The sequence below is a fragment of the Podarcis liolepis genome, assembly GCF_965112155.1.
Source record: "Podarcis liolepis genome assembly, chromosome: 1".
Lineage (NCBI taxonomy): Eukaryota > Metazoa > Chordata > Lepidosauria > Squamata > Lacertidae > Podarcis > Podarcis liolepis.
In genome coordinates this window covers 73638818-73654539 of record NC_139554.1, presented here as the reverse complement: position 1 = coordinate 73654539, position 15722 = coordinate 73638818, and positions in this window count along the sequence as shown.

Here is a 15722-nt window from a genome sequence, read left to right as displayed (position 1 = left end):
GTTTGCAGACCAGGAACTTATCTTGGTGGGGGGAGAAATAAGATCATTTTCACCTTGTGATCTGCTCTTTATTACACAGTGTTAAGTGAAAGAGCAAATCTCTGTTCAGAATCTCTGCTAATATTCTGGGAGTGTTGCCTCCAAACTGACAGTTCTGTGAGTTGCAATCCATACCACAATCCACATGCCTAGAGTGGGAGATCCAAATCAGTACTGCTGCTTGTGCCTTAACTGCTCAGATGCAGCCTGCTTGTGAAATAGGCTGGCTTTCACTTGACCTTCCGGACAATGGCAGAACCAAGGGGTTTTTTTGCATCTGTGTTGGACAGGGATCTGCATATACAGGAAGGTCCTGCTATTGGGATTGAAAGGACAGAAAATTGTTGGCCATTTAATCCATTTTGGCTGTGTTTCTACTACAGGGGTAAGGCTTTTATGGGCTGTCCTGCCTCAAGTGCCCAAATAAGCCAGGGATGGGAAGAAGGGATTTGCTACTCTGGTAGGTTCAAACCTACATTGTGATCCAAGGGGCATTTTCAGTGGCAGGGGAGCCACAACTGGGGTGGGAAGACTCAAGCCTTCCCTTTTCAGCTATGACCCTATTAAATCACTGCTCCCCTTACAACTAGACTTGGAAAAAGTATTCTGCTGTAGCCAAAGCCAGGCTTCTTTCAAGCCTAGTTTTCAGTGGTGGTGGGTGGTCACAGCTGGGGAGGAAACAGTCGACAACGCCTAGTGATGAACCCTCCCCACCACCACCCTGAACCCCCATGTCACAATTAGCCGTGAAAAGGGCCTTCTATTGGCTACAACAATAATTTATTATTTATACTGCACCCATCTGGCTGGGTTCCCCCAGCCACTCTGGGCGGCTCCCAACAGAATATTAAAAACACGATAAAAGATCAAACATTAAAAACTTCCCTAAACAGGGCTGCCTTCAGATGTCTTCTAAAAGTCAGATAGTTGCTTATTTCCTTGACATCTGATGGGAGGGCATTCCACAGGGCGGGTGCCACTACTGAGAAGGCCCTCTGCCTGGTTCCCTGTAGCCTGACTTCTTGCAGTGAGGGAACCACCAGAAGGCTCTCAGTGCTGGACCTCAGTGTCCCGGCAGAACAATGGGGGTGGAGACGCTCCTTCAGGTATACTGGGCTGAGGCCATTTAGGGCTTTAAAGGTCAGCACCAACACTTTGAATTGTGCTCGTAAATGTACTGGGAGCCAATGTAGGTTTTTCAGGACAGGAATTATTTGGTCTCGGTGGCCGCTCCCAGTCACCAGTCTAGCTACTGTAGTAAGGGGAGGAGGGTCTGCTTATGGGCACTAGATAACACTATGGCAGGCACAGCCACTGATGCCAGGTTGGTGACTCCTCCTGTAACATCTTTGGTTTCAGTGTAGTGAAAGAATATTTCCTTTGACATTAGTTTGGCTTCTGAGTGTTGTGGAATGTTTATGAACATTCCAACTGCAACAAGGTTATTTAAAACTTGTCAACACAAAAAGCCTAGAGAGAGAGAGAGATGGAGCTCTCACACTGGTGCCAAGGGAGTTCAACAAAGAAGGGAGCAGGCCAAATGCTAAACTGAATAGTGTATGTGCAGGGGGGGTGGAATGGTGGGTTATTTAAGAAAGCAAAGGTAAAATGGAAAGAGAAAAATTATTATGCACAAACACACACTCACAGGTTTTCTAATTGTTCTGTTGCATCTGTATATTCTCATCAAGGTTGGAAACTAGAGCCTAAAGAGAAAGATTGCGAGATTTCATATTGGGAATTTTGCTCTCTACTATATTATGAGCATGGAAAAAATGGATAAGTAAAGCCAGCCCTGAAATCTTCTTGGAGAGTTAGTGCGTTTTCCCCCCCTATCAGTGTTAGTATTGCTCTGGCAAAATGCCCAAGGATTTAGCCTGAGTTAATCCAACCTTGGCTTTCCATAGCAGGCACCCACAGAACAAAGAAAATAAAGCTTCCACAGTCCCGTTGGTCGGGTTTCTGCTAAATCACTCAGCCAGGTGCAGCAGAAGTCAGAGGCACAAACTTGCACGGGCTTTATAGAGAAGCAAATGTTTTAGAAGCCAGCAGCATCTTTTTGGGTTGCCATAATTCATTCTATGGAAGAACATAAGGAGTGCTTTTTCATTTCAATTTGTTTTGAAAGCTGTTGTCCTGAACATTTTCCTTCTTCCATAACCAGTCTTCTGGCTGACAGGTAATAGCTCTAAACGGCCGTACTGCCAGTGTATATCCTTGGTTTAAGCTTCTCAGTGCAGAATATATTACCAACAATGTTTAAAATCTTCTTGCTTCTTTCCTAGACAATGAAGCTCTATATTTTATTTGTGTTTGCAAATAGTTGAGTAGCCCACCTCTGCTTAAATGTCTTGGATTTATATTTGTGTTTCCCCCAGTCTTAATTATCCTGTTCCAGAACTGAATGTGTATGCGATGGCACATCCATGGAGCTTATACAAATATACAGTGTCTCCTTACATCCCGCCCCCAAGGAGTAGACGGAAAGCCCTTGCATTTGGTGGAGATTTATTAGATTCAGGCTACAATTTGGTACCTACTTGCTTGGGAATAAGTCCCTCTGAACTCAATTGTGCCGACAGAGGAGCTTGTAGTGACTTTTATTCTCTCCGGTGTTTTTTACTCCCCAAACTGCTGAGCTAAGCCAAGGTTTGGCTAAGCATGTCATCTGAACCCATACTCGTGGTTATGCCTTCTCCTCACTCAGCATGAACTGTTATGGGTGTACAGTCCACAGTTAGTGAGGAGAGAGAGCTGAACCATGATGAGCCCATGTTTGGACAACATGCTAAGTCAAATCTTGGCTTGGCCCAGGGTGGCGCAGGCCTAAAAAAAAACAAAAACCAAGGGGGAAGAAAGTAACTGCTAGCGTGTCTCTGGGAGTCCACATATTTGTGTGATCCTAGTAAACCATGGTTAGGCTTACAACCAGGCCAAAGTGAAGCAGTCAGATGGCTCAGTTCTCAAGTGTATTTTTGACATCTCAGGAGTCACTATGAGGTCATGTTACCAGTTAATGTTTTTGTTCTAATGTGCCCTCATGTGGAGAGAACTGGTATTTATCACTCTGGAGTGTGCCTCCCCATTGTCGCTATTTTGCGGGTGGGATTCAAGTGCACACCATAAATCTTAAGTTTGTACTATTGGTGTGAATTAAAGTACTCTGTCGCCCTAGCTCAACAAATCCTCTTTGGAAAAAAGAATAGGACTTTTTGCAGTTTGGAAAGTGACAGTGAAATGCAGTGAAAAGTGGAGGGGACGACAAATATTTAACAGGAAGACATGTAAACACCAATGCAAGCAAATCAGGATAAAGGCTCATTATCATATAACCTCCTCACAAACCCACCAGAACAAATGCTCAATAAAGAATCAGATATAATTTTCACTTCTGTGTAAACTTTGTGCAAGGAAATCAGGATGAGTGCTCATTGGGAAAGGTCATCTGGCAGAGCCCTGAAAATACTACGCTTGTTCCGGTGTGGTAGCTACTAGTTCTCACCACATGATGGTGCATGCAAGTATTCATCACACAAAACAAATGAAGTAAAGCCACCTCATGGAGATTTTATCATGTTAAATGGTAACTTGAGAACATTTAGCATAAATTGTCAGATGAAGCACAATCCACCACAAACATCTGCTTTTGCAGCACCCTCATTTGTTTCATTTTCTGCCCAGACTTGAAGGTTATAAACTTAATGTTATAAACTGAAAACCAATGCATTTCATTGTCAGTTGCAAGAAGATCCATGAAGACTTCTAGGTGTGCGTGCATGCGTGCGTGAATCCTACTATATGTATGCCAGTCACCAAGAAAATGGATGTGGTTAAACCTTGTTAATCATTTTTGTAACCATCATTTGCTAATGATTCTAATCTCCTTGGTAGTGATGCATATTTGCAAAGTCTACTGGACTGGAGCGAATGGTGCCCCTTATCATAGAGCGCTACCTTCTCACAGAAGGGCCAATTTACATCTTGCTCTGAATTTAACATGGGAAAGGGCAAACCAAAGAGAAAAATGGTTTTTCTACATGCACAATAGCTTGTCTAACCTCTTGCAGAAGCATGAAAACTGGTATACATAAGCTTTATATAGCACTGCACAAACTCGTGTGCAAACTGTTGTGCAAGCATTTACATACAGAAAGAGCATTAGCAACAATATTTTCCTTCCACTCAGGGCTCTTTTGCTCCAGCCCATTATATTGTGGTTTTGTTTTCCTTTCAAGAATACTTAAGAGACTTGATTAATAGCCCAATGAAATCACTCAAAATGTGTAGCAGTACAGTCCGCCCGTATCAATTTCTCCCATTTCATAGGCCAGAGATAAGGCATTGGCTCTGCGCCATTTCCTTCTTGCATGACGAAACCCATTTCTCCTTTTCCTTCTTCCCATTTATACTATCTGCAAAAGGCAAGCCAAAATGGGCCTAGGGTAAAGAGGAGAAACTGCTTCTGCCCAACTCTGTAGAAATACACGTAAATATCTTTAAAAGGAAGCGGGGAAGTGGGAAGGGTGGCAGAGAAGCAGGGTTTTTTCAGGAGGGCCATATGGTTAAAATTGCTCTGTGGTTTTCTGATAGTAAATGACCCAGGAGGTCTCAGAGGAGTTTTATTTCTAAATGATAGACTCGAGAGAGATAAATAATTGCTGATTGTTCATGTGCTGAAACGTAATTCACCTGGAATAAGTCCCAGTGGCAAAATTAGCCAAATGAAAACTGAATATGGTGACTAAAATGGGCAATCTTTTTTTTAAAAAAAGAAACCTTCCCCCTTTCTTGCACCCCCCCCACCCCCTCCCCAAAGTGCCTTCGTTCTGAAGGAACAGATGGTGCCCTGCTCTCCCTTCTGAAGAGATCTGTAGTGAACATTCCTTTACTCTGTCTTCTCAGATAACTGAGTTATACAGCACACGACCATCTGGTGTATGACACATCTTGTGTCCCGCAAACAATACCCTGGCAAACCTCTTCAGGGGAGAGGTTAGTTTCTACGGTAACAGCAGCATGTGCAGCTCTGGGCCTAATTCAGATTCAGGCCTCCTAACTTGTCTCTATTCTTTGCCTGCCTATTGTTGTCACTTGAGCTTTTGCTGCTTGGTTACTCAGAGACTGACAATATCCGCGAGTATTTTGTCCCCGAGCCCCAGAAGCCATTGTCTCCAAATTTTGTTTCATTATTTATGTTTTCAATATCCAATGGTTGACTGAAGCATCTGCTGGAGAGTGATAAGGCAAGTGCCTTTTTAGAAAGAGGGCTTTGCTCTTGCCTCCTGACAAAGCTTTGAATTATTTAGGTTGTGGTTGGACAAGCCTTTCCAATTGGCAGCGTTTCAATGGAGCGCTTGTGGACCGGGCAGGGGGGCAGCGAGGGACAGCTTATTTGTTTGTTTGCTCCATCCTGGTAGAAAAACTGCTGCGTGGAAGAAAAACCGAAGCATCTCCTGGCAGAACCGTTTAGTTCTTCACCCGTCTCCTCACACTATAAACAGGTTCCCTTCATTTGCCCCAGTCAAACAGAACTCAGGACCTCATTCCTAAGGCTCAGATGTTTTCTAGGAAAGGTCAAGCATAATTTTATTTAGTCAATATCGGTATTAGAGGCATCCGGTACTTGGATATAATCAGAACAATCACTGTGGCATGTGGGCCCCTGTCAAATCTGCACCTATACTATCTTCTGAATCCAGCCACAAACCTCCGCCTTTGTCACACAAACATGCAGCTAGCAGAAAAGCCTGAAGCTGTGAAGAGGAGCAGCATTTTCGATTGCTGTGGGCTGCATGGATGCAGCAGTGTGTGAGATACATTGTCCAGTAAAGATTCCAGACAAAAACACTGATAAACTCTAGTTCTCAATGCTTAGAGCTACATTGACATGTACCGCACAGGGACTGTGTGAATATGGTCAATGCACTTCATTAGGCGTATCAGCTAATGGCATGTTAATTAATAAAAACTCGCACATTAAAAAAAAACTTTTTTACAAATCCTCTCAATCTTTATCTGGCTAGGTGTTTCCCAAACCTTCTACTTCTGTCCAGCAAGCACAAGGTTAATTTAGACACCAAAGCTCCAGTAAGCACAGTGTTAACTCATTTAGTAGGTTGCTAGTCTTCCTGCAAGGAGAAATTTCCTGCTAATTTGACTTCTTGCCAGCAAAAAGAAGAAGAAGCAGCGGGCTGGGGGAGGGAAAATACTTCAGCTATGGGCAAAGCTGCAGCCATTGTGTCTGGCGGCTACAAATGCTCATTTTAGCTTGGCAGGGCACACTGCTGGATGTTTGGCTGAGCCAGGACTTTCCAGAAAGGCGGTGTCAAAGGGGAAGGGAAGTAGAGAATTATTTAAATAGAGGTTTCTAGCTGGTGTAGATTAATTGAAGAGTAAGGGATGGACATGGAACTTCTCCAGCTTTTATTACTTGCTTACTTATTTTCTTTATAAAGAGCCTTAAAAATGGGGGGTTGGGGGGGAAGTTAAAATTGAAAACAGGTCCTGACAATCTAATAAAAGACAAGGTAGGCTAAGGAGAGAAGGGGAGGAAGGTGTTAAAGGGAGAGTCAAGCAGAATGGACAGATGCAAGATGCGCTTAAAGGAAACCCTTTAAGCTGCCATTCTGTTCTCAGTTACCTGGCAGTAAGCCCCAGTGAGACTTACACTTTAGGGTAACATGCATAGGATTGTGCTGGGCAGTGCTTTTTTCTGGGGGGACACAGGGGGACGCACATCCCCTAAACATTTTTGTGAATCTAAGTTTGGCCTCATTGAGGGGCAGTATTTCAATAAGAGTAGGAAAATGAGAGTCCCCCTAAACATTTTTTTTAGAAAAAAAGCGCTGGTGCTGGGTAATGCTGTATTCCAACAAGGCAGAATTGAGAGGAGAAGCAGCAAAAAGCTTTTCAATATAGCCTGTGCAGAAAATAATAAGGAAATGAATTAACATTTTGGTACTGAGAAAAGAGTGGCTTCTAGCTATGTTGATTAGCCTAAAAAAGGAAGGAATTGGCAAATGCGTCAACAGGAAGAAAAGGGAAGGGAAAGTTCGTAAAAGTATTCTGACCTTAACGAGAAAAATAAGAGCGCAATCCTATTGCGTGTCTATTCAGACGTAAATCTTACTGAGGTCAAATAGAGCTTACTCGTTGTCCAATGGGCATAGAATCTCAGCCAAAAACATTATAGTAGTATATTACTCATTATCAAGAACAATAGAAAGTGATGCTGAGAAAAAGGGAGTAAGGAAAGCTCAGTTTTGGCACAGTTCAAATGGACAAAGTGAGTGTTCATCCATTGAGTGATGGCAGATGCAAGAACAGAGGCGCTGGGTCAAGAGAAGGAGAAAGATCAGATAGAGAACAAGAACAACCTTCCTCTACTTGGTGCCCTCCATATGTTTTGGATCACTCACCCCATCATTCCTGACCCTTGGCCATGCTGGCTGGGGCAGATGGGAGTTGGAATCCAACAACATCTGGAGGGCAGCAGATTGGGGAAGACTGAAGAAGAGAACTCACTGAGCAGAGGGCAGAAACCTGTGGCCCCAAGTCCTAGTGAGTTCAATAGGTATTCCTAGTTAATTGGGTATAGGATTGCAGTCTTGCTGGTGCAGTAAGATGCTTAACTTATAGGGGCTAGGCAGGAAGGGACTAAAACGTGAACAATGGCAATTTTTGAGATAGTACATACACTAATATTTAAAATGTGAAAAGCATCCCCAAAAGACAAAAGATGGATAGTAATTTAACAGGTACGGGTAACAGAAACCAGGGACTGTCCCTAGTAAATAGGGACAGTTGATGCATATGCTGTTTACAATTCTGAAACTTTTCAGAAAGTGAAACTTTGTGTGCTTGCTCACTTGGTAAAGGAATTGTTTTCTGAGAGTCTTCAGCAAGAATGTTGTTCCTTTTTTCAAATTATGGTTATGGTATGAAAAATGAAGATGATTACAATTATTGGGGAGAGGGAGGCACACAGACCTTGTCAGATAATTCTGAAGGCAAAACTAGTAGAAGAAAAATATGGACACCTATCAGATTTCTCTTTGCAAATCCTTTTGTCTTGACTGTACATTTGTAACATCTGAAGGCTACAGAGCTAAACAGTAGTTTCCTAGTAACATCCCTACAGACCTACCACCCAGAAAGGAATGGAGTCATTCTGAAATAGTCTCTCCTGAGCCAAATCCCAGAAAAATACCATGATCAGTTGTACTGGAAGCCACAGAAAGAGAGGCATGCCCCCTAACCATAGTCTAGCACAGGTCAGGTGACCAAGGCTGTTTCTGTCCCTAAATCAGACCAAAAAAAACCTCATATACTGAAAGCAATCCAGATAATCAAACTCGTCCAAAAACACCTGGACTTAAGAGGGTACCAGCTGCTCAATAACCCTTTAAAAATAACTTTATTAAATCTCTCTCTCTCTCTCTCTCTCTCTATATATATATATATATAAATATATATATATATACACACACACACACACACAATAGCCACATGGCATAGCTAACTGCACACACATTATAGATACTTACATTATACAGTACTTACGTTATACATATAGTAATATTTTGCAACATAGAAAAACTAAATGCATGAACATCCCAGCTATATTTGTCATGAATAAAAGAATTCAATTTTTTTAAAAAAAATGTTTTTGTCTACCCTCTCTCACACTAATCAATTCTGTTAGCTTTCACGTTGTTATTACTTTCCAAATTTTTGCTAACCATTATTTTTCCGCAATGAGCATGCAAGCATCAGCCGACTTGAGAACTTCCCCAAAATGTTAAGTTTGAGGCTGACTCATAATGAATTAAATTTTGCAGGTTCTAATGATAGCTTTTTCAATAGTGACTTTAACTTGTCACCATTGGTTTACAAGTTGGTGGAAACATTTAAATTCCGGTTGAGAAATGGAATACAAGAACATTAAAAAGACCCTCAGACCAGTGGCTCATCTGGTCCCAGTGCTGTCTTAAGCATATGTGGCATTGGGGTGCAAAGATCTGCCTGGTGCCCCCCCCAGGTTGCCCAGTACCAGGCGCGCAGGAGGGCGGAGCCGGCTGGCCGCCTCAGAGTCTCGCTGGCTTGGTCACCCCCCGAACTCGCGGTGCAGAGCCCCTTGCAGCAGAAGAGCCCGTCATGGCGTTCCGACCGGCGGGTGGGTTCTTCCCCAGACTCAACTCTTGGGCCCTGGACTCTCAGCCTGGTGCCCCTGAGAACCCGCTGCCTGGGTGCCCTGCACCCCTAGCACCTATGGGTAAGATGGCCCTGTCTAGTCCAACATTCTGTCCTCACAGAGGCAAACCAGGTGCCTAGGAGAAGCCCTGAGTTCAAAGGCACTCTCCCCTCCTGCAGCTTCCAGCAAATATTGATTAGGAGCATATGCCATGAACTGGCAGGACACAGAGGAAGGAGAAGAGGATCCTGGCGAGGTGGGTAGCCACGATTGGTACACTCCAGGGACAAGCTGATGAAGGGGAAGGGGAGGTTGGGGGCTTAGGAGGTACTCACGGTACGTCAGAGGACATTGCAGGGGCAGCCAACAGTTCAGGGGAGGTGGGGGAAGGACACACATCACCAGAACCAAAGATGCCCCCGCCTCCACAGACACAGCAAACCTTGAGGCGTCAGGAACAGTGAGAAGTGCATTCCAAGAGACTGAGGCAGGCAAGGAAAACAAGGAACACAGGTGGAAATATGAAGCTTGTTAGGTCTGGATTAAGCTCAGGGCAGGTGAAGCTCATATGCTTCATCAAGTGGAGAGGCCCAGCTGCTCAGCTGGAGCAAACTTAGGGGCAGCAATCAAGATTGCCAAGGGAAGCAAGACAGGGATGATGTGTCTACTCAACTCTCTCGATTGTTAGAGCACAGCAAGGCTGCTTCAGGAACTCCACCGAACTGTGACTTGGGAACTGTGACCCCAGGTTTTCCAGCCCCGGATCTTCTGCTGAGGCAACAACCTGACCTTGCAGATGGACTTCCAGCTTTGCTCATGATATTGGACCTGGAGCAGTATTTGACTATTTGGGCTGTCTCTTGGGACTTTCTGCACTATCAAGACATAACTCTGGGTATGCTGACGTTCAGGGCAGTATACGGCCTTTGACAGTGCTAGAGGAACATGGACATCATGGTAAGAAGCCACCGATAGCTTTATTCTCCATTAACTTGTCTAATTCCCTTTTAGAACCATCCTCATTGGTGGCTGCCGCAGAGTGAGCCGGCAGTAAATCACACCATTCCAAGCTGAAGTTAACTCTGTACAGTGGTACCTCAGGTTACATATACTTCAGGTTACATACGCTTCAGGTTACAGACTCCGCTAACCCAGAAATAGTACCTCGGGTTAAGAACTTTGCTTCAGGATGAGAACAGAAATCGCCCAGTGGCAGCGCAGCGGCAGCAGGAGTCCCCATTAGCTAAAGTGGTGCTTCAGGTTAAGAACAGTTTCAGGTTAAGAATGGACCTCCGGAACGAATTAAGTATGTAACCAGAGGTACCACTGTATTAGCAAAAGCACGAACTTCACAGACTTGGCTGAGTGTCAGGCCTAATGAACACAGCAGCTCCTCCCCAGTAGATTTTGCCCCATGAATATTAAAAATCATAACTACACATTAAATATTTAGAAACTTGCACTGTGAGAAGTACTCTATTTTATCTGTTATGAATCTTCCAATGTCTGATTTCACTGGGTGGCCACAGGTTGAAGTGTTATGGGAAAGGAATAAATACTTTTCTCTCTGCAGCAGGGGTAGTCAACCTTTTTATACCTACTGCCCACTAATGCATCTTTCTTGATGGTAAAATTTCCTTACCGCCCACCAGTGCTGCAGTAACATGTGCCGTAGAACTCCCTATCACCCACCTGGAATCCTGAAACACCCACTAGTGGGTGGTAAGGACCAAGTTGACTACCCCTGCTCTACACCATACATAATTTTGTATACTTATAATGTTGCCCCTTACTTGCCTTTTCTCTAAACTAAAAAGCCCAAAATATTGTAAACTTTACCAATATGGGAGTCACTTCATCCCCTCAATCATTTTCTGAACCTTTTCCAACTTCACTATATCCTTTGAGTTGAGGTGACCAGAACTATGGGGCTTGAAAAAGTAGATGGGCCTGATCCTGTTTTCCAATACAACCAGTAGGAATTGGATCAGTTCCAAACAGAGCATTAATTAGTGTCAGAAAAGCAGCTTGAAATCATAATGAATTAAAAGGATGTGGATCACAGCTGTGGAGGTAGATAATGTCTACATGATTAAAGCTGGTTAACAATGGGATCTGCAATTACAATGCCTTTGCAACATCAGAGCTTCAGTTTCAAAGTCAAAATAAAAACAACATGTACCCAAGATACAACAACCTACCTAAGAGCAGCAGCAAACAAATCTCCAGGCAGAGTCTACATAAAGGACAGTTACCATAATACTGATATTGTTGTTTTAAAATGTTTTGCATGAAGACTTGATATTGTCTTGCAGTCTGAAAGTTTTTCTTTAAATCTTCACATTGGCTACAAGGCACTTAAAATAAAACTTAAAGCTGGTGTTTGAATTGAACATTAATAAGTTCCACAGAGACTGTAAAAATGTGTATCAGGCAATGTGTCAGATGTTGCATTGAACACAGTGATAGAACACTTCTTCTGTACATGCCTACTCAAAAGTAAGTCCCAGGGAGTTAAGTGAGATTTACTTCCTGGTTAGTGTACATTGGACTGCAGTCTAAAATTAGTACATCAAATACATTCTCCCATTATTTATAGCATGATGCTGTACTCTATTACTAGGTTGCTTATAGTATTAGTTACTTATGGAGCATGAATGTACCACATTGGTAATTCAACCCTTTTGTCTGCTTTAAGTTTCTCTTTATGAAACTGCCCAGTATGGGGAAATGAAAAAATGATACTACTAAGTTTTGTTCAGCTTGTTGGCAAATGGAATTTATTTAATATACTTTCAAAAGAATTCTTAAAGAGTTTTCTAGAAGTAGTAGTAGATAGCCAACCATTGTTTGAATAATGATGTGAGCTTTAAAGAAGTGTCTTGAACTTCTCGGAAATTAATGCAGAATTTGGTTTAACAAACAGAACATTTGCTTAATAAAATTAAGAAAATTTGAAAGCCAGTTCCAAGACTGCCTTTTAAAATCCAAGTTGATGGTGTTGCTTTGTGTGCTGAAAGCCTTTTGGTTTAGCTACCTATTGATGTATGAATATGAAACAGACTTTTTAGAAGCACCAGCCAGCCAGGATATGAACAGACCAAAAGACAAAGCTGTCCACCATTGTGGACATAGTCTATGCCAACAAGCGACTCCTAGGAGTGGCCAAACTGATCCATCTCTCTTGCTGACAGTCCCTTTGTCTAATGTGACTGTGGAATGAAGCTTTAAGGCTAGGCAGTAGATAAAAACGTACAATTGACCATGTCCAATGACTGACTCAATCATGTGACGTTTTCACCCGTGTACATAAAGGCATAATTGACACTCTGGACCTTGCAGATGTTTTGTAATTCATGTGGTTCCCACAATGATATTGGCAAATAAGTCTTGTGAACTGGCAATAACTGCGCTTTCCTCTTGAGCATGTTCTTCTCATTCCCAATGTCCATTTAGATGCAAATAGATCCCTGTTTTCATGATTTTTGCTTTGTTTTTCTTTTTAATTCTTTTCATGATGCCCCCAAACCCCCAGTGGCTGAATTAGCAATATTCTATATGTGGCAGGTTAGCCTAGATCTATAAACAATTTTTCAATCTAGGACAGGGAAAGAAAATTTTCTAGAATTTCTTGTTTTTTAATATCCTGACAAATACTGATCCAACTTTCCCCCAGAAAACTCAAAAGAATTGAAGTCTTTTCTAGAAAGCATGACAGGCTGGTTAGCTGAATGCCTGTTTGCGGAAAAATAGTGGAACTATTGTTAAAGATAAAATAACTAAGCATATAGAAGAGCAAGTCTTGATAAAGCAAGGCCAGCATGGCTTCTACAAGGGTAAATTATGCCTCATGAGCTTATTAAAGTTCTTTGAGAATGTCAACAGGCATATGGAGAAAAGTGATCCAGTTGATATTGTGTGCTTGGACTTTCAAAAACCTTCTGAAAAATCTCTTACCAAAGACTCCTGAGAAAGCTTAGCAGTTATGGAGTAAGAGGGTAGTTCCTCTCGTGGATCAGGAACTGGTTAAATAATGAAGCAGAGAGCAGGAATAAATGAACACTAGGGAGGGATGTAAAAAAATGGAGTTCTCCAAGCATAGGTGTTGTGCTTTTAAACTTGTTCATAAATGTTCTAGAGTTAGGGGTGAACAGTTGTTTTGGGTGGTTTTAAAAAGTGGGTTGCAAAGAGCTCTAAAAGGACCTCTCCAAACTGAGTGAAAGGGCAGTAAAATAGCAAACGCAATTCAATGTAACAATGTGTACAGTGATGTATGTAAGACCAAAACATTTTAACTTCAAATATATGCTCATGTGGTCTGAACTGGAAGTGAGTGACCAGGAATGAAACCTTGGGATCATAGTGACATATGAAGATGTCAACCCAATGTGCAGCAGTTGTGAAAAACACATGATGACAAGGAACCATTAGTGAGCACTCTTTGGGTTCAGTCAGTCAACCAGCTACAAATCCACCTAACAGTTACCTCTTCTAGTCTACATGTTACCAGCTTCTCCACAGGAATATCATGGGGGATCTTTGTCAAAAGCCTTACTGAAATCAAGATACACTATGTCCACAGCATTCCCTTGATCCACCAAGCTTGTAACTCTCTCTATATATATAAAGAAATGGGATTGAGTCTAGCAAGACTTGTTTTTGAGAAATTGTGGACAAATATCCTATTGAAATTCTCCATACTCTTTGCTGACAGAGAAACTAGGGGTCCATTTCACCAAATTTCTCAAGGAAGGAGAATAAATTCTCCAACAGTTTCTTATAGGCAGGGCTTAGTAAGCTCATCCTGAGTTCAGACCATTGGTCCATCAAGCTCAACATGGTCGACAGTGATTGGAAGGGACTCTCCAGATTTTCAGACAGGGTTGTCTCCCAGTCATACCTGGTGAAACTGAGACCATCTATGTACAAAGCAAATGTTCTGCCACTCAACTATGGCCTTTTCCTCTGAATGGCTTGTCATTTGCAGTGGCACTAACACAACCTCTTTCTTTTCACATTCATCACAATGCCTCAGACCAAGCATCGTTCAGGGGCATTGTGGGCTGCGCAGGTTTGGGTGGAGGGTGGCAGCAGCCAGAAAAAGGGTGGCTATTCAGCCAACATTCTGCAAAGTGACCTTCTGAAGAAAAGTAATAAACAACTTATCAGAAAAATGTCATCTGAGAAATTTTGTCTTGGATCTAGTAGGGTATTGCAATTATGACATAGTGAATTGAGCAGAACGGAAGGCGAGAGGTGGGTGGTGAATTTTTGCCTCGCATGGAGCGCTGTTGAAATTTCAAAGACCAAAATTTGCCCTGGTGGAGTTAAGGTGGGATTTTTTCCCACCTGGCCAATGGAATTCATGCATTACACACATTTAGGTGCATCTTTCTGTGGGTTACAGGTGGTCCTGATTGCCAAGAGAAAGAGAGCATTACATGCCTTTCTGGAAGGAGAATCAAAGCAGCTAATCCAAAACTGGATGTGGATTGATAGACCGAATGGTTAGGAAAGTTATGTGCTTGAAGCTGTTTGCCTCAGTATCAGTGAGAATGGCATCAATTCTGAATGTAGCATTAATTAATATAACAAAAGCAGCTGAAAAAAGTAATTAATTGAAAGGAAATGGATCACAGTAGTGGGAGTGAGGTAATTAATATCCATGGTGTGACTAAAACTGAACTAGCAATCGGATTAGGGATTTGTATTATCACAATGTTTTGCAAACTCAGAGTTGAAGTTTTGAAGTCATTACAAAATGTCTTCACAGGAGAAGCACTGTCCAGGGCTTAAAGGTTAGCAGAAAAGTTAAAAACACAGATTAAGGAAGAGTGGGCAAATTTCTTTTACCATTTTCAAAAGTTTAAGGTTAAAATCGTAAATCACGTTCTGTGGAAAAGATCAAATCTGCTTTGAGCCCTATTAACCTTCATGTTATTTTAACCTAGTCTCTTGTGTTCTCCAGTTATATGTATTAAGCTTCAAATGCATTCTGTGACAGATATTATCTGTAGCTAACATCACTGCTCCCAGTGAAATTGCTTTCGTCTTCCCTCACTCCTCCATCTTCAGTGGGGCTGCATGGAATTTCCTGTTTTTCCAAAGAATGCACATGCAAAGACATAAACAAGACTGTGCGTACTAAACAAAATTAAAATGTGGTGCCCAGGCAATTCAGACTCAGCTCTACAAATAGCTGGATTTTGTGACATTCATGAAAGGTGCAATTTAAAGAAAGTAGCATAAATGATCTTATTTTGCATAATTAACTCCAGTTTTGCTAATCATGAACACTGTCAGGCAAGAAGCCAGTGGACATTGTAGTCACCCATCTTTCTGGCTTCAAGGGTTTCAACAGACCAAACATTTTCAAGTGTATCTTTACAGCCCATAAGGCAAGGGTGCCTAACCTATGGCCCTCCCCATGTTGTTCAACACCATCAACCACATTGTGAATGTTTTGGAAAATCTCGCTCAATAGTTTAAA